Source organism: Pseudochaenichthys georgianus, chromosome 9 (assembly GCF_902827115.2).
Source record: "Pseudochaenichthys georgianus chromosome 9, fPseGeo1.2, whole genome shotgun sequence".
Lineage (NCBI taxonomy): Eukaryota > Metazoa > Chordata > Actinopteri > Perciformes > Channichthyidae > Pseudochaenichthys > Pseudochaenichthys georgianus.
In genome coordinates this window covers 15,611,032-15,635,125 of record NC_047511.1, presented here as the reverse complement: position 1 = coordinate 15,635,125, position 24,094 = coordinate 15,611,032, and the positions used below count along the sequence as shown (strand labels likewise).

Below are 24,094 nucleotides of genomic sequence, written 5' to 3'. Positions count from 1 at the left end.
ACAAGCCGTTATCTTACATGAAGGAAACCCAGAGCATACAAGTAACCGTTTAACAATAATCCACTTTAATGGTAATTATACAATGCAATACAATCAAATACATTACCATACACAACCATATCGTATCATATGTGCAATGTCAGGAGTTTGGCCTACTCCTGGCTCCTGCCCACAGGCCGCCACAACCTTCCAGTCCGAGCGACGCGAGGAGAGAGAGAGAGAACAGCAAGCCGGATAGGCTTTCATACCAAATGATACAGGAGGGGGTGGAGTTTAAGGACAACTGGTCCAGTCATCTCAAACAAACACCTCTGACCCTCACTGTCTCCTATTTCTGCAGCATCCACACATCCCCCCCATCACATTCCAGAGACCACAGCGGGGTCTTGTTCCAGCTCCCCCACAGCAATAACATCCTTAACAGCCCTTCACAGTTTGCATGAATACATACAAATATTTCCTTACAATTCCCTCTTTTGCACTCTTAAAATAGAGTGCAATTTACACAAGGCACTTGCAAAAAACTGCATCCTTGTCTGCTGAGTCTCCATACTTTTTATTCTCAGTGTCCACAGTGAAGGGCACTCCGTCCAGGCTCTCGTTGCAGATGACGCAGCGGAAGCAACCGGGGCGGTAAGACCTCCCCAGGGCCTGCCGGCCTGCATGTCCATGATTAGATGTCCACCTGCGTTGCACTTGTCTGCAGACTGCTGGAACCCAGAGTACAGAAAGTCCTCTTCACAGAAAACCCTTCCTGCGTCATAGTAGAACGCCTTCCCTCTCAGCCTTCGACTACAGGCGCTGCAGGTGAAGCAGCTGTCATGGTAGAGGCTGCCCTTAGCTTGGCAGGCCTGGCTGGCTCCATACACCGTCTTGTTGCACTTAACCCACACTCCTGTTTCAGCGGAGAGTGGAGTCCCCTGTGATCCGCTGACGGCGGCTTCTGGGCTGCCTGCTAGAGAGATGTCTTCCTTCTCCTCCGGCTTGCTGATGGCGGCTTCCGAGTCGATGCTGAATAGATGTCCTCCCGATCTTCCTTCTCCGGTCCGATGATGATAGCATCCGAGTCGACCTCCATGATGAGAGCCCGATCCGTCCTGATGTCGTCTAGGGTCCTCGCAGGTGTTTTCCCCCGCCGCACACTGGCTCCGCACAGTGGTACCAGTTGTCCCCCTTTCCTTGTAGGCGGACGGCATGGGATGTCCTCTGGGTCACTCGGTCGGGGCCGGAGAGCCTGGGGTTGACAGTCAGCCTCCTGCGTCTCGGGTCCCCCTTTTGGCATCCACAACCTGTGTGGAGAAATCTGATACAAATCCCTCAAGCCTACGCTCCGGGCTCTGGGGCCCTCGGCTGTTTGACCCACCAGTGCGTGGCAACTTGGAGCCTGTTGGTGGGGTGTCTTAAAACAACAGACGTGTGTGCACAGGTTTTCTAAATTAATTGTGCTGCTTCAGAATCTTGGACTGTGCCCACTAAATAAGAACCCCAACATCTTTAGGTAAACTAAATAACATATTTCAATAGCTCTGAATTTCTGACAAGCATCTGTATTTATTTTTAAATGAAATCCCTGAGATCCCATTAAAAATCTAAAAATATGATTTGAACTGTTAATGTTTCTGGTAAAGAAACACACTAATCTTATGGATTCAAAAACAACCAAAATCACAATACTAACAAAGTGAATGGCTTCCTGGTGATACTGCTTCTACCCGTCAGTTCTTAGATATTATCCCACTGAAAAAATGAATACAGAATTCCCACCAACTGTCATCAAATGTCTTTCTAAATGTAGATGAAATGTATATCCCCATAATGACCTAAACAATAAAGTCTATGGCTTTTACTTCTTTACCAGACTAGTTACATGATGTTGTCCAAATTACATTGTGTCTCATTACATTACTATGTTTTAGCTTAACTGTAAATATGTTCTTTCTACATTTCAAACCTCAGTTACTTTAATACCTGTTGAAACATTAGTTGACACATTACTCACCGGTCAGCCTCTCCAGTATTTCATTCTGGACTTACATCTCTCTGGTAGCCCCTTGGCCACTAATTCTCTACCTGTGTTACCTGCTATAACTCAATCAATACTAGAGACATGTCAACATTCACCAAACAGCCTCTTATCCCCAAATATGGAGCAGGTCAATTCTAAAACTGTCAATCAATGGTCAGATTGAACAATGGAGTTGGGCAGCAGGTTCCTTTCAGTCCCTAAATGAAAAATGTACATTGTAAAGTTTACACTCCCCCTTTTTTACACATTCTCATGTGTAAACAAAAACCTGTATGGGAAGAAAACCTTCAGGTCATAATGGATTATAAGACAATACCAAACATTTTTCCCAGTAAACACTTGAGAGTGTTTCTCTCCATCATTCAGTCCTAAAAGAAACAGAATTCCAAATGTCATAGTTTGAGTTTCACATTCTTCAAACCGCCACCTCCTGTGGGAGTGAAACATCATGAAGCAGATTAGATACGGTTTCCCCTTTTGTGCAATGTTAGGAAACCTCTCATTTCACACATTATTATCACCCAAAAATAATGTGTTAGTCCAAAACATGCTTGATTAGTCATCGTTTTAAATCATGCAGTTGCACTGATCAGGTGCAGACCTACACACACTCACACTCACACTGTCAGGTTGTAAAGTCAGGTTTGGTCAGGTTCACCGCAGAGTCAGTCATTGACAGTGCCTTCCCAAGTTACCCTGTCGGTCAGTTGGTCTCAGTCTTTTTGGCCATGTGTCGTGCTCTGCAGAGACTATGATGTTCCAGCACAGGCCAGCATCCTCCGTCTATACAAATCTGTATATATGGAGCGCCATCATTTATTAATTCACAATTACAACTATAATGTTCAAGATATCTCCAACCCCTCCTTGCTGTTTCCCACATTCCCTGAAAAGTGTCTAGCCAAAAAAATGTCACTTCCTTATTGTACTATTACTATTACTGCAATTCATTTACACCTAATTAGTATTAAAATGACTAATAGATCTATTTCAGAAACATGTGTACATCACTATCTTGTGTCAAAACATTACTAGGATCTGTAAAGATCTGCTATTTATTCCATAACTCATTCTATCAATGTATCTTCAATTCTGGTGCACTTAAAGAACAATGTTACCCTCTTTAACAGTGCGTGGAACTCTGGGTGTCTGAACATGAAACCAGTACCTCAAATTGAAATACTATATTTTGTTTAGAACCAGCTTTCCCTTCAACATGACCTATATAAATAAATATTTATCTGATCTTATAGAGCTGTTACTAAAACTCTCCCTTTGAACTGATCAATACTGTAACAAATTAAAACACTACCAAATTCACACACGAATAAAAAGTCCAGTGCATACTTCCTTCATGCCCCCCCCCCCCTTTTTTCTTTTATCAGTGTGTATTAGACTGATTTTCCACTTCCCTTTAATAGTTCCCCTCTTTTCCGCTATTTTTATTTACCACTTGACTAATTTATGGTCCATACATCTTCTTATCTTCACTTATTTATCAAGTCAATTCAAGTTCTTTACAATACATTAGTAGATACCTTGTGGAGTCTTCACAATAACTAATCCCCTCTAGGATATGAAATCCATTCATCTTCAAGCAGATACTATGTCCTTATTTATGTTTTGTTCACGATAACAATGGTATAACAACCACATGTCATCAATTCTGGTCCACCTAAAAACCAATGTTAAACTCTTTAGCAGTGTGTGGAACCCTGGATGTCCGAACATGCAACCATTACTCCCTCCTTTATCAAGGATTTAAAACAGAAGTCATTTCATATTTCCTATGGTAATAACTATGCTACAATGGTGAAATCAATTATTTAGATTGGAATACGATATCTGGCTTGGCACCAGCTCTCCCTTTAACATTATCCATACAGATAAAGATTTGCCTTATAGAGTGGTTCCTAAAACTATCCCACTACTTTATTCACACGTGAATAAAAATGTCAAAGAATATTTTGTTAACCTGATGAAAAGATTGAAGAATATGGTTGTACTCTGAACCCTCAGTGTGTTCTCATTTTACTCTAATAGTTTACTGCTATTTTTAATTTAATAAATCTTTCTGTCTTTACGTATTTATGCTTTAAATGTGCGTTTTGTGAATAAGTGTGTTTATGTGTAAACTCACTCATTCCCGGTTTCCTTTTCTCCTCCTCTGGTTTTCTCAAGCCATGACCCCGGCCTCCTCACTTCTAATCGACCATGCCTACTCCTCTGATTCTGTGTTCTCTTCAGTCCATCAGCTGTAGCCATTGGCCCAGTTACATCTGCATGCGCCCTCATGCCAATGTTCTTGCACTGCTTTACATTTCATCTCCTCCTTTACAGTCTCCCTGCTGTTTTTATGGAGGGCGGATTCTGCTCTCATGTCCCACACTTTGCGCCTGTGCTCAGCTTGGAACTTCATGGTCCCGTCTGAGGGACTGATGAGCGTAGATCTCTGCCCGTCAGCATGCTGTTTGGTTCTGGATGCCACAGGTGGAGATAGTTCTGGCTGCAGTCTTGTTGTTGTTATTTCAGCTCTGGTTCTCTGTCTGTTCGATGGAGAAGGAGGAGTCTCCTGTTGGGTTAGGTCTTTTGTCTGCTTGGAGGGTCGGGATCGTAGCCTTTTCTAACTCAGAGGGGGAGTCCAGGTCTCGGGACGCATTACCTATAAAAAATCTAGCACACTGAGGTTAAATAAATCCAACCCTTTCCACTCTGACTCTTTGTAATCATACTATCTGTCTTAATTGTTAAATGCCATCTAAACAACCTAAGTGATGTCTACTAATGATATTACAAAAACTCACTCAAAAAATTGTTTCATCCATTGCTACATATTTACCCAACAACTCTTTCAGGAAACCATTTTCTCCTATAAATTGAAAAACATACATGTTCCCAGCATCACATATTCCACACACTACGAGAGAACATCTTCATATTTTCTCCAATATTTTAAGCTAGTTTCTATAGCAAGATTATCATGTGTGACATAATAATCAGATGTCTTGTTTGCTAACCAAGAATATTAAACTTTAAAATCTCTTTTGACCAGTTGAAGTCCTGCTTACTTCATCCTTAAACTCTTCTTTAATTTGAAACCAAAAAAGGTCTTCCTTCTCCACCATGATCCTATCTCTATATCAAAGTCCAGACAAACTGATGATTTATCTTCAGAAACCATGAGGAATGACTCATAAAACACTATTCTCCCTTACTTCAGTTCTAAATCAAATGAGCCAGACAGGAAACCCCCTTTAACCACTTGAAATTGTTTATCTAAGTTGTGTTGCAAGCAGGTTAGATCTGTAATGAATTAAAATCAATATTTTAAGGACGCAATATAAGTTAAATATATTGTTAAGCTAATTACTGTTTTATTGTGAAGGCCTCTCTGGCGAACAGCGGCCTTTGGCTTTTATTTTGAAAGGCCGTTCCGGAACAGCGAGTCCGAATCCTAGAAACACGGCAAGTTGACAATCGTTCTAATGCATTAACTATAGTCGTGAAAGAGACAAGGAGGGTGAAGGCGTGTGGAAGCAAGCAATGAACTGAAAATGCCACCAATCCTGTTTTAACGTGATGGCGCACATTGCAAACCTAAGTGCCCTGTCATAACTGACAAGTGTTAAAAAACCTTTCTGCTTATCCCTTAGGCCACTACTTTTTGTTTTATTCATAACCTAAAAATACAATTGTGATGAATAGCTTGCTTTTGTATCATTACATTTACCAACATAAAACAAGGTCTGTACTAATCAACAATGACAACCTACAGACAGCTCATTTAGTTAAATATACGCAATATATTGACTTCGCTTTTATTTATCTGACTTAATTAACGTGCTTCCCCCCCTTTCAGCCACTAGATGGCAGCAGCAGAGCACAAATGAGCTTCACTCTTCTGAGCGAATGTCTGATTATCACAGACAATCGGTCACACAGGTTATTTGGGTAAAAATCACACAGATGTATTCCCCGTACAGTTTGTCCGGCTTGATAACGTGCTACATATGTCGTCACGCAGGACTCTCTGCCTACCTTGCGATCAACGTTATGTTTACGTCAGCCTTTCAAATTAATTTTTACAGACAAGGGAAACGGGAGCCGGTCTCGTCACAATGTAGGTGACGTTAGCGCTCTCTCCCAAGGATTTAACAGATAACAGTCCACTGACACTTTCGCTTATTCGGTCTCAGACTGCTATTTTACCCCCAGTTTTAAACGGCGGCTCGATCTGAAAATATCGAGCGTCCAGGTTTCGTCGTGTGGGAATCACACCCGACAACCCACGAACTGCACCGTCTCTACGCCACTTCAGGAATCAACTACCTGAGATCCACGCTAACTGCTTTTATTTCTCGTCACGCAGGACTCTCTATACCTTGCGATCAACGTTCACGTGTTATATATAACTTTCCTAACATGGTAAAAAATATGCATTGTATACTCCATTCAAACTTCAAAAACACTCTGAAACGCCTACAGACAATCCTACAGGGCCCTGCTATTGTCCGAGGCGTCTAAAAGTGCTTGTTCCCGACCCAGTGTGGTCGTCTGAATCCTTCCACAGCTCATGTTTATTCAGAAACGTCGGAGGTCACCATTTGTTAGGAGATTTAGTGGACAACTCGTCCGCTTTCTTAAATCTCCTCGCGTCCCTACACAAGCCGTTATCTTACATGAAGGAAACCCAGAGCATACAAGTAACCGTTTAACAATAATCCACTTTAATGGTAATATACAATGCAATACAATCAAATACATTACCATACACAACCATATCGTATCATATGTGCAATGTCAGGAGTTTGGCCTACTCCTGTCTCCTGCCCACAGGCCGCCACAACCTTCCAGTCCGAGTGACGCGAGGAGAGAGAGAGAGAGAGAACAGCAAGCAGGATAGGCTTTCATACCAAATGATACAGGAGGGGGTGGAGTTTAAGGACAACTGGTCCAGTCATCTCAAACAAACACCTCTGACCCTCACTGTCTCCTATTTCTGCAGCCTCTGCAGCATCCACACATCCCCCCCATCACATTCCAGAGACCACAGCGGGGTCTTGTTCCAGCTCCCCCACAGCAATAAAATCCTTAACAGCCCTTCACAGTTTGCATGAATACATACAAATATTTCCTTACACTATCGAAACAGAAAAGCCACTGGCAGAGTTAACAAAAGTGCCTCTTTTCAATTTGTCCTCCCATTGCACGATCTAGTGGAGAAGGGTAAAAAAATGCATTGAAATTGCTACATCCCTTGAAATCTGTGGTGAGCATAATATGCTACAGCTAGCTAGCTTGCAAACATCACAGTTTACGTTAGCTACCGGAATGCTTGCTGTTAGCCTACAGCTAAATGTACTTTTCAGCTTGCCAAGGTTAGCACTAGTTCTACTTTTCGCCTGCAAGGAAGGTGTATTTGGTAGTTTAGCTTCCTGCTGGATTAGGTTAAAATTAAAATAGTTAAAAAATAGCTTATTTTCAAAACAATGTCTAAAAGCATATTTAAGTATAGCAAACTCTCAAAACACATCTTTGTTTTGTACTCAATTGAGAGTCTCTAACCGAACAGGAAGAGAGAGAATGGAGTATGTTGATGAAACACAACAAAAGGGCTTGGTCATTGACTTAATGAGATGAGTAAAGGGTTAATTTGACTTAAAATTGAGTTTGGCTTGCTGCACAATTTCTCTATAATCCCGTTGCTCAGAAGAGTGGGTAAAACAACCCTCCACTGAAGTTCTGTCACATATGATGAAAAACAAAACACAAAGCTTTACCTCGTGCCAAAAAACACCCATAAAATAGATAAAACATAAATGAGTAACCAATGATAACAGGAAATAAAAAATGACATTTCTGGCAGCTACAGCTGGCCTGACAACAGCAGCGCGTAATCTATCAGCTCTCATCAAGCACAGCAATGATGCCATCAAATAGGTCCCAAGATTCTGGCTCACATAGGCAAAGTGCCTTGACCTAGGGATCAACTTGAATGACATATTTTCCTTAGCTTGAAAAAAACATTGTTTGGTTTCCTGGAAGTCTGTTGATTACTCTACTCCAGAGCTGTGTACGTGTTGGAAGGCACAGAGTGGGAGGGAGTGGCAGCCTGAACTGGACAGGAATGTTGTTCCAGTGATTGATGATTTCAAAGTGGACAGTGGTGGGGATGAGCTGCGTTCATGTTTGGCTGTGTGGAGGGAATGTGTTTGTTAACATGTAGTTTTAGTAAGAAGACTTGTCATTTCTTGTTGCGTGCATGCCCGGCGCCGTGGGAGGGCCAGGCCCCCGGCAAACCCCGGGGCTGAGTTAGCGAGCCCAATCCTTGACTCATCAAGGCGGCCGCCACCAACGCTGTCCTCCGAGGCACAGCTCCTTGTGCCCCCGTTGCCCTGTACCACACCCGCCAGCCTCCTCCTCCTACTCCACCACTACAGACGCTACCTAGCAGCACATCAACTATTGGGCCAGCAACCGCTCAAAGACCAACAGCCCCAGATGATCTTGGGGTTAATAAACCCAACCAGGTGAAACTGGATCGTTATCCAGGGAGATTATTTTCAGGAAAGAAGCACACTTTTGCCGCTGCATGGTACAACAACAGACCATGGCTTGAATATTCGTTAAAAGCAGATTACCTTTTATGCCTTTTGTTTCTCCTGTAGAAAATTTAAAGTCAATACTTCATCTGATGCGGCTTTTACTGTCAAAGGTTTTTGCGACTGGAAACATGCATTACAGACTGATAAAGGACTGCTAAGGCATGCCGCATTAAAAGAGTTTGAGGAGAGAGAGACAGATACGCGAGGAAACAAATAAGGAAATTAGTACTTTGGTGCAGATCAGCTGGCACGGAACCGTTATTACATGTCAGCTGTCGTTGATATTATAGCTTTTTTAGCTGTCAACCAACTCCCTCTCAGAGGTGACCACGATTCACTCCACAGCATGTCCGAGTCAGGCAGTGGGCTCTTCCTATCGCTGTTTGAGTATACGCTGCACAAAGATGCAGAGTTGGCCAAAAGAATGGAAAGCATTCCCCACACAGCAACATACACCTCTCACGACATGCTAAATGCCATAATAGAACTAACAGCAGTTAATCATCTCCGTCTCTACTATTTCTCTCCGAGTGCAACGATGAGGAAGCTGCCATCCTTATGTGCCTTGCTCGTGATTTACCAGTGTTTGTGCTGCCACGCACACAATGTTTCAAAAGTGGTTTCTATGTTGCCCTTTATTTGTGTATGTATTTGCGATAACAGTGTGCGTCTTTGCCCAACATTGGCCTTGCTGTTTGATATATATTTTGTGCCGCAGTCCCGCAGCATATGACGGTTGTGTGTGCCCTCCCATGAAAATCATATGCTCTCCCTTTAGATTTGTTCTGGCGCCGGTGTCAGTATCAACCTGATCTCACCAGAATGCGTGACTCCACCACGACTCCTTAACACCGCATTGCGTGGTGGACTCACGAACTTTGTTACATTTACGTGTCTGCACCACGTAAACAACCCCAATGTAAAGTGAATGAGGCTCTTTTGTCGTGGTGCACACACGCATTTCTACAACGTCCTGCAGTGAGCTTTTATTCTATAAAACGTTTTTAAAATCTACTTTATAGCTTGTAGTAACTCACGGGAGGCTTCTTTTATTTTATTTGTATTCATAATAATTTTTATTTTTCGTCAGAATGTATTATGGTGCATTATTTACGATTTTTTTGTTCTCAAAAAACAGTGCATTGTGTGTAATACAACTGTGATTTTTATTAAATTAGTTAGTTTTTAAGGACGGCCAGAGCTTCTGCTGTGTCCAATAGATTGTTCCCTTTAGTTAACGTTTTTTAAAAGAACATTATATTCCTATTTGATCATGTCCCCTTTATTGTATTACGGAGAGCAATGTGAGCGTCCATTCCCATTGGATAACGGAGGATTTTACACCCGGAAGTAAGTATTCCCCTTACTGTCGATTGATTTTACAGTGATATCTGCACTACTCATCGACTAAAAAACACCAGATTATCCTTGTTAATTACACAACATTGATTGGTTTAAATTGTGTGCAATGCTTTTGTAATTTTCCCCTTCGATTCGGAGAAACAAATATGTGTTCAGTTTAGGATGGCCGAAGACACTACACTACCCAGAATCCTAAGCTATCGTTTGGGACTACACCATGTGCTTTGCTTGACAAACCCCGAGATTTGTCCTCAAGCTCTGTGATTGGATGTTGGAGTGGCAGTGCGCGAAGTTTACGCTGAGCGACAAACAGCATTTTGAAATGGAATGAAACCCATCGACGGCACACTATTCAAAACAGGAATCGAACGTCTCCTACCCCCCCCCCCCCCCCTTAGGTCACAGGCTCCTCCAACAGTGCAACACAATAAAACAGATACACAGACAAAATAGTGCAAGTCCATACAAAAGGAAAAATAGTAAAAAGTGAAATAGTGCAATAAGAGTCTATACAAGGGATTGGAATATGATATATTAGACAAATAATTTCTAAGTAGCAGCCAGATTAATGCTATGGATGTTATTTCAAAGTTCAGGTGTTTAATAGTCTTATGGCCTGTGGGATGAAACTGTCCCTGAGTCTGGTGGTTTGAGTCCGGATGTAAGATAAAATAAGATAAGATGGTACTTTATTGATCCCAATTTGGGACATTGTTTTTGTTGCAGCAGCATAAAATACAAGGTATTTTACAATAAAACAAAACCACAAATAAACAAGAATAGAAAAAAAAGAAAATAGAAAATATACATGTTGAAATAGAAAATATACATGTAGATATTATATTATGCAAATATACATATTCAAAAATATGACAATGGAATATGGAATATCAAATATTGAACAGATTATATATGTGTAAAATGTACAGCAAGGTTGTATTACAAGAGAAACTATGGAGCAGAGAGTTCTCTTCCAGACAGAGGTGATTTATTGCAGTGGGCAGGAATGTGTTCCTGTATCGGTCCTTGTGACAGCGGAGCTGCAGCAGTCTGTTGGAGAAGGAGCTCCGTTGTCTGCAGCTGCAGGTGGAGAGGATGGGTGGGGTTATCCATCATGGACAACAGCCTGTTCAGTGTCCTCCTCTCCACCACAGCTTCAAAGGGGTCCAGCTTGATGCCGATGACAGACCCAGCTTTCCTGATCAGTTTATTGATTCTGCTGGTGTCACCGGCTCTGATGCTGCCCCCCCAGCAGACCGCAGCAAAGAAGAGTGCACTGGCCACAACAGACTAGAAGATCTCCAGCATCTTGCTGCACACGTGGAAGGATCTCAGCTTCCTCAGAACATAAGCCGCGTTCACACCGCAGGACTTTCCCTGGTACTTTAGTTCTTTAGTTCCGTTAGTACCAATAATGTCGCGTTCACACCGCCGGGACTATTCAGTGCCGGGAACTCTTTTGGAACTCTTTTGGTACTTTTTAGTCCCTGCTAGAGAGGTGGTACGAACCTGGTGACAAAAGAGTGCCAATTTCTATTCTATTTCTATTGGCTGGGCGAATTGCAAACCACGCCCCGTTAGACTCTGAATTTGTTTTGTTAGGCAGCCATTTTTTTCCTTGCTACAAAACCACATCCACACCTGAGCGAGTAGTTTTTTTGTACTTTAAAGCAGTTATGACCACACGTACTACAACACCGGAGCGGTGGAATGATGAGGAAGTGTCGGCGCTTCTGGCAATTTACTCCAAGGACGGGATGCAGCAGCTTCTACAGAAAGCAGTTCCCAACTCCAAATGTTTTGAGCGATGTTCGCTACTTGAGCTGGGAATCGTGCACAGTGCACACGGATGCCGGGTAAAAATAAAGAAACTCAGGCAGGACTATAAAAAAATTAAAGACCACAATAATAAGAGTGGTAACGATTTTCTATTGTTATTATATATATATATATATTGCCACTGTTTTTTAATACTGACACCTAACTTGCACTAAGGCGTGTCTGCTGCTATATATATTGCCACTGTTACATTGTTTTGAAACTACTTACACTTTATTTTACATTTCACACTGTTATTTAACTTCAATTTACATGCATACGACACACCTGGAACAGCATGATGCCGTTATTGTTATGTCTTGACTGTGCAATAAAACAAACAAACTGGCGAAGCTTTATTTATTGTGTCCCACCCCAAATTTGCAGAATAGAAGAATGTGAGAGCAGACAGGTGTCGGTGGTTGAATTGATCAGAAACACAAGTCTTACACACATGTAATTTATCATGTCATTTGTTTTAGATAAATAAGGGAAAAACACCAAACAAGGGTTGATGTCCTTTTCCAAAATCAGCCTGAGGGGGTAATATATAATAAATACATAAAGATAAAGTCCATTGTTATAATGGGGTATTTTATTTGTAAATTACCCTTATGAACTCCATCATGTCTGAGGTCGGAAAGTAAACAAACGCCTCAAACAGCGGGTGGGCTTTATACCCCCTCCCCCCCCCCCCGTGTAGTTCTTCTTCTCTCGTTTTTTTGTTGTACTCGCCGTGAAGTGGTTTTGCGGCCTGCCAGTAAACCCAGAGAAGAAGAAGACGAAGTGACGTCAGCGTAATTGTGCCTCAGGGAAAGTACTGCGGTGTGAATGCGATTGGCACTAGCCCCCTGGCGGATTTAGTGCCGTGGTACTTTAGTGGTACTTTAGTGCCGGCACTAAAGTACCGCAAGTCTTGCGGTGTGAAAGCGGCTATAGAGTCTGTTCATCCCCTTCTTGTACACAGCGTCAGCGTTGATCCTCCAGTTCAGCCCATAAGTGCACTTCCAGGTACTTGTAGTCCTCCACAACAGCCACATCCTCTCCTAGAATGCGGCTGTTGTGCCAGACGGCAGCAGACAGAACAGTTTGTGGCTGGGGTGACGGGGGTCTTTTATAATCCTGAGGGCTTTCTTTAAGGTTAACCAGGTATTTTTACTCCACTACGTTTATTTTAGTTACTTTACAGATTCTGATTAATGATGTGAAATATAAACAACCCTTAAAGCAGACTTTAGTTACACCTGAGTAAAATACAGGGAAGGTGATTGTCAAGTGCCAACAATCAGGAGAGATATTTGATTGGAGGACTGGCTTATCTAAAGCCAGTTGAGTAGCACTTGAAATGTTTTGGCTCTATGAAACCTGATGTACTTATATGATTCTGTTTTCTTCAAGCTTGTATTTTGTTGGTCGAATGCACTTATTGTAAGTCGCTTTGAATAAAAGCGTCAGCTAAATGCAATGTAATGATTGTTGGTGCTTGAGAAGACTAAATATTTATCTGCAGATCCCTATAAAGTATATACATTACTCGTTATTCTCTACAAATAGTTAATTAAAAACTGTATATAATTGCTATTTTGGACATACCTTTTCAAGATTTCAATATTACTCAAAACGTGTAATAACGTGCTTTAACCAGTATGGGTTAAAAACATCGGTTAAAAAGCTGTCAAGTTTACAGTGTTAACAAAATAAAATATACTGCTGTTTCTGGTTTAGTTTACGACGGATATATTCTGTTATTGTTTTTGATATTTGTAACACAAAAGCGATGGAAAAACCCACAGCAACACAGAAAAGATGGTCTTAACATGAGTAGTTAATAAAAAACAATAATATCAAAACAAATTATTACTACTAACTTTATTGTGAAATTAAAACAGAACGGTAAAAGAATAGTTTCCGGTCTATTTTGAGGCCAAAGATCTCTGTAGATAAATAAAGAACTACGACAGATGTGTAATATTTACAATGCATTCATGTGATGACTTTCAAAGAGTAAAGCAAGCACTGCTGAATAAACTATGATTTATCTTTTACGAAACGTTTTTTTTCATATGGAATGCAGTTGGAGGTCAACCAATCACAGAGCTTGAGGCAACGCGGAACAATAGCTGAGGATTCTGGGTAGTGTAGTGTCTTTGGCCATCCTAAACTGAACACATATTTGTTTCTCCGAATCGAAGGGGAAAATTACAAAAGCATTGTACACAACTTAAACCAATCAATGTTGTGTAATCAACAAGGATAATCTGGTGTTTTTGAGTTGATGAGTAGTGCAGATATCACTGTAAAATCAATCGACAGTAAGGGGAATACTTACTTCCGGGTGTAAAATCCTCCGTTATCCAATGGCAATGGACGCTCACATTGCTCTCCGTAATACAATAAAGGGGACATGATCAAATAGGAATATAATGTTCTTTTAAAAAACGTTAACTAAAGGAAACAATCTATTGGACACAGCTGAAGCTCTGGCCTTCCTTAAAAACTAACTAATTTAATAAAAATCACAGTTGTATTACACACAATGCACTGTTTTTTGAGAACAAAAAATCGTAAATAATGCACCATAATACATTCTGACGAAAAATAAAAATTATTATGAATACAAATAAAATAAAAGAAGCCTCCCGTGAGTTACTACAAGCTATAAAGTAGATTTTAAAAACGTTTTATAGAATAAAAGCTCACTGCAGGACGTTGTAGAAATGCGTGTGTGCACCACGACAAAAGAGCCTCATTCACTTTACATTGGGGTTGTTTGCGTGGTGCAGACACGTAAATGTAACAAAGTTCGTGAGTCCACCACGCAATGCGGTGTTAAGGAGTCGTGGTGGAGTCACGCATTCTGGTGAGATCAGGTTGGTCAGTATATGTGTTCGCCCTGTCACTACCCGATCCGTCCCCCTGCCCGATCGGTTTATCTAAGCAATACTTAATCGTGTAGGGGCTTCCCAATAATTCACTGACGGGCTACATCTTGAAAAACCTGATGCGTGCTACAGGCATGAGCTGACTAGTGTAAAAAACGTTGCTCTTGTTAGTTTTATTTTGTCCACATATAACAGTTATCAATGTCAGAACCTCTCTAACTATTCCTGTTTTTGAACTATCCACAGTTAAATGAGAACATATTTGAGGTTCTTGGGATCCAACATTCTGTGTCCAGTGCGTATCACCCTCAGACAAATGGCCAGGTAATGAATTCATTCTTTTTTAAATGTAATTCGTATATGTCTTCAGAAAAATATCATTAAATATTATTCTGAACAATTTTTCAATGTTTAGGATGAACGAACAAATCAAAATGTAAAACGGGCTCTTAGAAAATATGTCAGCAATAATCACAATGACTGGGACATCCACCTGCCTGCAGTTGTGTATGGCATAACCACAGCTTTGCAAGTAAGTGTTTCATGGTGTTTTCCTCCTGGTTGCTGATGGTAATAGTTACCTTTACCTTGGTAAATGCTCATCTTATTTGTATCCAGGCTTCCACAAAGCATACTCCTTTGTATTTAATGTTCAACCGGCATCCACGCCTGAGGTGATGAATGCCTGTCCCATGGGAGACACATTTGACATAGGAGATCCGGAGGAGGACATCGACACTGTGGTGAGCCAAATGAAGGAGTTAAATAAAAAGGTCAGTGCCCTTTCAAATCCAACCGACATTGAAAGGCTAATATGAGAGAATGTTAACTTCAATTCACTCTCATTTTGTAGGTTCTTAACAACATAGAAAATGCCCAGGCAAGACAGCAAAAGTTTTATGGAAAACGTAAGCGAAACGTACGCGTTTGCTCCATCAACAGTGGTGATGAGGTGCTCATCTCCGAAAACCCCATGAAACGGTCCCGTAAAGAAGGTCTTGCTAGCCATCACCAAGGACCATTTGCGGTTGCCCGTGTCACTTCCAAAGGTGTGGCCACTGTGGTGAAAGGCAACGGAACCAAGAAGCAGCTGAATGTCTCACGGCTAAAGCCGTATTACAGATTGGAAAGTAAGAGTCTCAATTTAACCTCTTAATCCTGTTACTTGATCAAACCCGCTGTGGTGCAAATAAGATCCGAAGATTGTTTTTTCTTAAATAGAATAAGAAATACAGGAACCTGAACCGGCCCAGTCCAGGAGGACTGACAATTGAAATAACTATCATTCACAAAAGACAAATGCTTTTTGTGTTTTCAGATCGTGGACTGACTAAGCTGGCTTTTCTCCATGACCACCAGTATCTGAAAACAAATGAAGGAATGCAACATTTATATGCTTGCAGAGGAGAGAAATGGAGCAAGGACTTGGGTCCTCTTCAGGACAAACTGGTAATTGACAAATCCAATCAACATCATATTGACGGATGGCTTATGCTAACACACAGTGCAATGAGGATGATAGTGAGTTACTCAACTGTTGGATAACTGAATATTGAATTGCTTTTTAGCTGAAATACGTCCTTGACAGTAGTCAACCTGCAGGAGAATTAATAGTCAGAGATGGAGATGTCTGTGTCACCCGTGAGGACTTTCTGACTTTGGGTTTAGCTCGGTGCATGGATACCAATGTGAGTACACACGTGTTGCTGTCATTTCGCACTCTTATGGCGCATTTCCACTGCAACGGGGTAGCCCCGTTTAAGCGTCCCTAAGCGTCCTCGCTCAGGCCTCGGGCTGCCTCGCTGGCCGTCCGAGGCCGTGGCGCATTTCCATTAAAACTGCAGTGGCGTCATTTTCAATGCGACACAACTCACAAAACACACACAACAATGGAGGATGTGGAAGCGATCGTTTTCTTGTTTATTGTGAAATCCATGGTGCTGACATGCTGTGCTCTGCATAACGTCTGCGAGAGTCATGGAGAGGACTATGATGATGGGTGGAATGCACCAGCAGCAGAGCCTGGGGTAGCAGTGTATCAAGGTGTCTTTGATGCGCTACCTGAATACCTACATATGCATTGTATTGCATTCATTGTATTGAACATAAATACATCTTTTTGTCAAATTTTTTAAACAAATGTTATCTGAATTGAATATTTAGTAAATATTTGAATTTCAAGCACCAGTAAGTACTGCCCCATAATAAGAACATTTGAGGAAATATCAGATCATGAAAAGAAAATCTTTCTAATAAATTAAGCGAATATCAAAGCTAACTATAAACATAAATACTAAAGTGTAAAACACAGCAAAACTATATTCATAAATGCAAGTGTAAAATAGTGTGGACAATTGTAAACATGGATGGAGACTAAAGTATCCACAACATAAAATAATATATTAAATATAACCTCAATCTTTCTTCTAGATATGTTAAAAGCTTGCTTGAATGGGTTATAGGTTTATTTTGTTCTCTCATCTTTGAAATATATAAGGAATGTGTTGTTTGAGTCTAGTAGAACGAGGGTATTACAATTGAGCAATTTCTACATGTATTATATATTTATCATGTATTCTTAATACCATTACAAAATAAACATGTAATAATGTTTTAGAGTAGGACCTCAAGCTAGCAAACTCAATTTCTTGCTTTAAATCTCTTAAAAGTAAGGGGCTTTTTCCTAACTGATGGTGTTTGTTATTGCTTTATAAATTCATGTATGTTTATGATTTTTTTATGTTGGGTGCCATTCATTATCAACAAGAGATAAGATAAGTCAAAGAAGTACTTTATTGATGGCAGTATACAAATACAAATGTTGTATCAAAAAGGCATGCCATTAAACAATACAAATAAAAAATGTAAAACTGTATTGCAGCCAGCATAAATATACATGGAATTGTAAATATAAAATGAACATTTTAAAGAAAATAAATAAACAAGGAAGTACAAATGTTGCATTTAAAAATTAACTAGATAAAAAATATATAATATGTACAATAACTATTAAGGTTTTTTGAAGTATCAGGGAGGAGACGGGCCACATCGGCTGCCCAGTCATGGTGCCGTTCCTGCTGGGCCTGATCCTCTCCTCCTCGTTTCCTCTTTCCTGGGTGACAATAAGATAATAATTAGCAATAAGGAAAACACACAGGACAGGTACAGGTCACACAAGGATATAAGAATAACATGTATAAACAGAACAACAGTAAGGTGAACTAAAGAAAGTTCTGGCACTAGATGTTTACAATGATTGTGAAAGTGAATTACATTATGTCCAGCCTGTTGATAATGAATATAAATATATGTATATGATAGGATGTCACACACAACTGTACTAGCTGCTTACTAGCTAAGACTTTACTTGTAACAGAGCATTTCCACACAGTGATATAGCTTATTTTAATTACTGACGATGGATGATCCAAGGTTTAAAAAAACAAAACACAATTCCAGTCGTTTTGCCATTTCTATTTCTTACCTAGAACCACACGCTGCGGTGTCGTGATGGCACTCGGTGTTGGTGGTTGAGTCGGTGTCGATTCTTCGGCTGGGGTCCGTTCTGGATTCGATGACGATGTGGACGGAACACTGCCATCAACCGTTGTTCGGGAATGTTCCTCCTCACGAGTCCCAATGTAATCATCTAGAACAGCAAAATGACTTGTTAATTCCACAAACTACTGCAGCACAATACTAAATAGCAACAACAACTATAGAAAAGAAAAACTGAACGTAAACAATGGCACATATGGTGTTAGCAAACAATAGCTCTAGCTAAGGCTATCTGCCTTAGCTAGCTATGTAGCTCTTCGGGGCTCCATAAAAGCACGGGTTGTCGAACATTAATGTAAGGATAAAATAGACTTCTTTGTTAGAAGTGAGCGTACCTTGCAGGGACTCCAGTAAAGCCGTTGCCGTTTTCCCTACATCGCAGGAAAGTCCTCGAAAATCCGCGTTCGGACATCTGTGCAGAGACATCCTGGAACACTTTCACATTTCGCGTTGTTCCGTCGAGCTCCCGCTGGATTTTATCATCCCCAATGAGATGTAGGAACGTCGTCACCTCCTCGTTCGACCACGGTGTGCTTTTCTTCGACGTTGCCAGTTTTGTAGCTCCTCCGTTTACAAAATGCTGCAAGCTTGCTTCTTGATATATATGTGACGCGAGGGATGATCTCGCGCGCGATCTTGTGACGATTCTCTCTGACCAATCACCAGTCGAGTGTTGACGTCACAGCCCTGGCCTGGTCTGATAGAACCACGATTTTATGGGGCCGGAAATAGAGGGAAAAAGTACCCGCTAGCCGGTACTAGGCTATATGGAAATGCCACCAAAAACTGGCCTGGCCGCTTGAGGACGGTTCAGGACGCTTAAACGGGGCTACCCGCTGCAGTGGAAATGCGCCATTAGATCGAAAGTCAAAGGAAAATGACATTGAAGTTCAGTTTCTCATGTGACTTTTTTCATTTAATTACTTTTAGATTGGAAATGGCTGTCTGAAGATAGTGGGGGAGGCTGCCCAGAGACATGTAATTTCTATATGGTCTCATAAAGTTACACTTTTTGAGGTAGACTACACATTCTGTGTTGGTTGATTTGAGGTAATGATCAATACTCTGAACAGGGAAAAGATGTTCACATTGTGGACATGTTTGCTGTGCCCACCTGGAAAACCACAAATATGGACCCCCTGGTTAGCCTGCTGGTGAGTTCCAGTGCAGTACTATAACTTTTTTACACATTTAAATTGCATGAAATTATAAATTATGTATCGTATTTATGTATTTATATTCCAATGCTACCAGGACAACATTGGCTCTAAGGATGCTATTTTGTTTCCTGCATGGAGCAGACAACCTGATCACGCTGATCACTACCTGCTATGTGTTGAGTACAAATTGATAAATTGAGATACATGGAATTTCTGCTATATCAAAGTTATGTTCCCAATGTGTTTGCAGTGAGATCATTTACGCATGTTTTTGTTGCAGGTGTTATTGATAGCAGAAAGGGAAATCCTTTTTTTTTACTCTATTCTTCCTGGTGGTTTTGGAGATGAGGCATACAGAACCATATTTAGGTCCATAATTAAGATTAACATGTTGCCCTGTTCTGTGGCCTAACAATGTTCTTCAAGTTGGTTTGACTGTTCAAGTTTAATAATGGCATGTTTCATGAGTAGCCTTGTTCTATGGCTTCACATTTCTATATAAGCCTTGTTCTATGGCTACATATTTTGAGAGGCTGATTCAGGGGCACAGACACACTCACAACTATAAATGAACCAAAAATAAATAAATAAACAAGTGGCTTTTAGCAAAGCTCAAAAATAAAACAAGAGATGAGTTATTGTTATTACAACGTGACTTCACTATTATTTAACAACTCTTTATTGGGTTCTTTTATTTGGGGTTAAGTACAGTGTCAGAATAAGTGAGAAATTAATTTAACTTCTGTTAGACAGCCATATGCCATACATTTTTGCATACATTCACAGTAAATATTTATTCAGTATGATAGCTGTCTAACAGAAGTTAAATCCATTTCTCACTTATTCTGACAATGTATTTAACCCCAAATAAAAGAACCCAATAAAAAGAGTTGTTAAATATTAGTGAAGTCACGTTGTAATAACAATAACTCATCTCTCGCGAGTTTTCTTTTTGAGCTTTGCTAAAAGCCACTGTGTCAAGTGTCCAACTTGGGTTGCTGTCCGGAGTTGTCTAATATGGCGGACCATCTCGCACATGCGCAGTACCGATCGGGCAGGGGGACGGATCAGGTAGTGACAGTGACACGCCCTACCATATGTGTCCGGGGTCTGTCGCTTACCAATGACGTCACACATTGTGATTGGCTGTACGGTAATCGCACGCTGATTGGGTGTAAAAGCGACCTGTTATCATTCCGGAAACGACAGCCAAGCATCTGGGGTGTTTTCTGGCATTTATTCTGAGAATGAACACAACATTCTCTTTACATCCGTGTTGCATCTCCACATAACTGCTCACATCACTGTCACTAGAAATTGTATTTATACATACTAGGGCTGTATCCGAATATTTGTTCGTTGGAGTACTATTCGGGTTTCAATGTCGTTATTCGGATATTGGTTTTGTTTGTTTTTTAATTGAATTTATTGAAAACTCCAATATCAACGTAAGAGCTTGTGCCTCTTCGGGGGGTGCTAACACTTAACCATAAACGTTATTGTTTACTTTCTCCGTCTTCATATGTAGATATTACTTTTCTCTGTTAATCTCCGTCACGTTGTTTCCAAAGCAACAATAACTTCCTGTCAACAGCGCTACCTCTCCTTCAAAATAAAAGCATGTCCATAAATAGGAAGCCAAGCCAATTTCAAAGAACACAAATTGTGTTACATTAACAAATAACTATAAAACAACAATACTGTAGAATAACAAAATGAATGCCGTGAATACACCGAAATATGCGTGTTGAAGCGGTTCGCTGCTGATTACTACTACTTTTGGCTGATATAAGAACAGTTTGTGTCTTTGTGGCTGAAAGACAAAGCTTGATGTAACAATATGCTACAAATATTTCAGATAGTATAGAGCAATACAATGCAATTGTATTTCCCATTGGTTTTAGTTTTGTGCATAATTTGTGTTAATTACTGTGGTTGAACAATGCTAATTTAAGATGTGAAAACTTTCCTTAATGAAAGATTTAAAGAATAAGCTCAGATCCCTAGTTTCATCTATGGAGGCTAAACAGGCTCATCATAAATGGATGAGAAATGTCTAAATTTTTCTCCAGCTGCTGTGAGAACCAGTCCTCCTAATTAGTCGCTCTCCGTGGGAAATCATAGTGTGGCCTGATGTGACTGCTAATGTCCCTGTTGAGTACAATGTAATCTGATGCTGCAATATGCACTGATACAAATTACGGTACTGCAGATTTAGAGAGCTCGCTATTCTGTATGTATGTCATCTTTATGCATCCTGGGCAGTCAAATTGATGGTGATAGGAAAAGAAAACAGAGGGCTCCTTGCTGATTAGCTTATTTGCATAGTGCAAATGTATTTAGCACCTCTTTAGAGGAGCTTGGGTCATACGTGTTTTATTGCCATTTATACACTGTAGCTTTTGTGCACATGACATTAAAGGGAAATGGAAACACTTTTCAAACTGCTTTCCATGCGACAATATTACCATTAGGAAATGTATTTATCTAGTCTATTTCCAATGTAAACGATCGAGATACGCGAATTTACTTTTTGAAATACGTGCCTAATGACCATGGGCGCTTCCATTGCTCCGGGACTTTTCCAGTGACGTCACTGATAGGGTACGGCTTCCTGGGCCAAAGCTCAATAACAAACAACATGGCGTGCAATGCACCAGTAGTTTACATTACAAGAAAACGGTCGTCGTCAGGAGTTTATTGTATTGCCCCAGGCTGCACAAATGGATTTTATACAAAGAAGGAAGAAGTACATTTCCATAGGCTGCCACTAAAGGATGAGAAGCTGCTCAAAGTCCAGTCTGGATGCCTGGTTCAATACAAAACATTGGATTTGAAGCCAGGATCTGTTCCCACAATATTCGATTTCTCAACGTATGCAGTCGGGAACACCGACCGTCCCAGCATGTCGGCCGCGCAAGACAATGACAGTGTCAACAAACGTGAAGTTCGAGCCACCAAACGAGTTGCTTCAGCTGCCGAGAGAGAGGTAAATATTGCAGCACTACCAGATTACTAGCTCACACATGTTTTTACTGACACAGTGTGACCTTATTAATTCACGCAATCGCGTCCAAACTAAATGGTAGCTATTATTATGACGCACAATAGAGAATTGGGGGTGTTCTATAGCTCAACTAATTAAACTGGCATACACAACGCTCATCTGTCGAAAACAGCCCTAAAAAGGCTAGTATTGCTATTGATGGATGGTATTGCAGGACCCAGAGCTGCACAGAGCGGACAGCAGATAACGGAATTGCAGTTGTATTGCTTATAGATTATCAGAACATTTCAAAGGGGACACAGCTCCATTGGATATTAACCTATGGATTAACTACATCATCGTTTTTATCGTTGTAATGCCATTGAAGACCAGTTTAGACCAGACAATGAGGAAGGTAAGCCGTTAGCCTGGCGTATGTTAGTACCTAGCGCCACTTGTTTTGATGTACGTTTTTGTGGATAACCTCGCGAGTTTTGTATCTTCCAGTGTTGAGGTGGGCACCGTTAGATTCTGTGTCTCCTTGCGATCATAAACGATGTGTTGGATGTGGCGGCTAGTTTAAGTAATAAGGGAGCTATCGGTGCAGTAATAGGTTAGCATTTTCGCTCGGGGCTAATTCAGAGGCCACTGTTAGCATTGTGTTTTTTTAATTTTTTTATTCCGGATCGTATGCCACTCTATTCGACCGAATCGGTTCATAAGCATAGGCCATGGGATGCCTGGTAACTGTAGATGCTTCCACATTCAATGTCATCTCCCGACGAATAGTCAAATTCATCGTTCAAAACGTCAATCTCATTGCAAAATTCCTCCATCGCTGCCATATCTGCTACGTTGTGTTGACTTTCGGTGGAGCGAAAACACAGCCAGTGGACGTCACCATTTGGGACTCCCCTAATGGCGGCGGCCTGGTCCCGGAATTCCCCACCCGGCTGGCGGATAATTAATTTTCTTTTGGCGAGTAATATCATATACAATAAATATTACGATCAATATCCATTGTAAAATGAATAAACTACCGGAATATTATAACTGTAATTGGTGTTTCCTTTCCCCTTTAAAACCTTTGAATCTTTGAATCTTGAAAACTGTCAACAAAACATTTGATGCTACTTGTGGGGGAAACTTCTGAAGCAATGGGAGTCAGGACTCAAAGAGAGATACGATGGAGAGCTGGAGCTTTGATGGCAAACACTGAGGTTTTTTTTGGAGCTTTGGCCGGAGAATTCACAAGACACATATCACAGGGCCACCAACCCAGTCTCACAAAAAAACGTGTAATAACTACGTTGGTCCACAACGTAGGACGTATTATTTCTACAAAAACGCCTCTGAAATTGTAAGATCCCTACGTTTTTTTCAGCATTCATTCAAATGGCTGGCGTCTGTCACATGATCTTCACATTTCTCCCTGCAGAAAAAAAAGACATGGCCGAACTTCGTTTTATTCTCGGTGTAAAATGCCTATTTTAAAGTTAGTATCGAACGCATCTAAAATTGTGGCATAGATACGTTATTTTCCCCTGTGCAATTCTCCATTTACTCAACAATAACTGCGTCCCCCCTCCCCCACCCCTCCCCAGTCCCCAGAACTACACATGCTGGCTATTGTGTGTTTCGCAACATGTTCTATGGCATGTCTCTACTAGGAGTTGTAGTTTTAAAAGACGTTTTTG

The 24,094-nt window shown here is 40.8% G+C and overlaps 1 long non-coding RNA gene across 1 annotated transcript; it reads right to left on the bottom strand.

Moving 5' to 3' along the window:
• Positions 1-17,489: 17,489 nt before the first annotated feature.
• Positions 17,490-18,739, bottom strand: LOC139434398 (uncharacterized). The gene is made up of 3 exons (XR_011643745.1): positions 18,587-18,739; positions 18,178-18,342; positions 17,490-17,805 (listed from the first exon to the last, which is right to left on the bottom strand). It is a non-coding gene; the product is annotated as an uncharacterized lncRNA (long non-coding RNA).
• Positions 18,740-24,094: the final 5,355 nt, after the last annotated feature.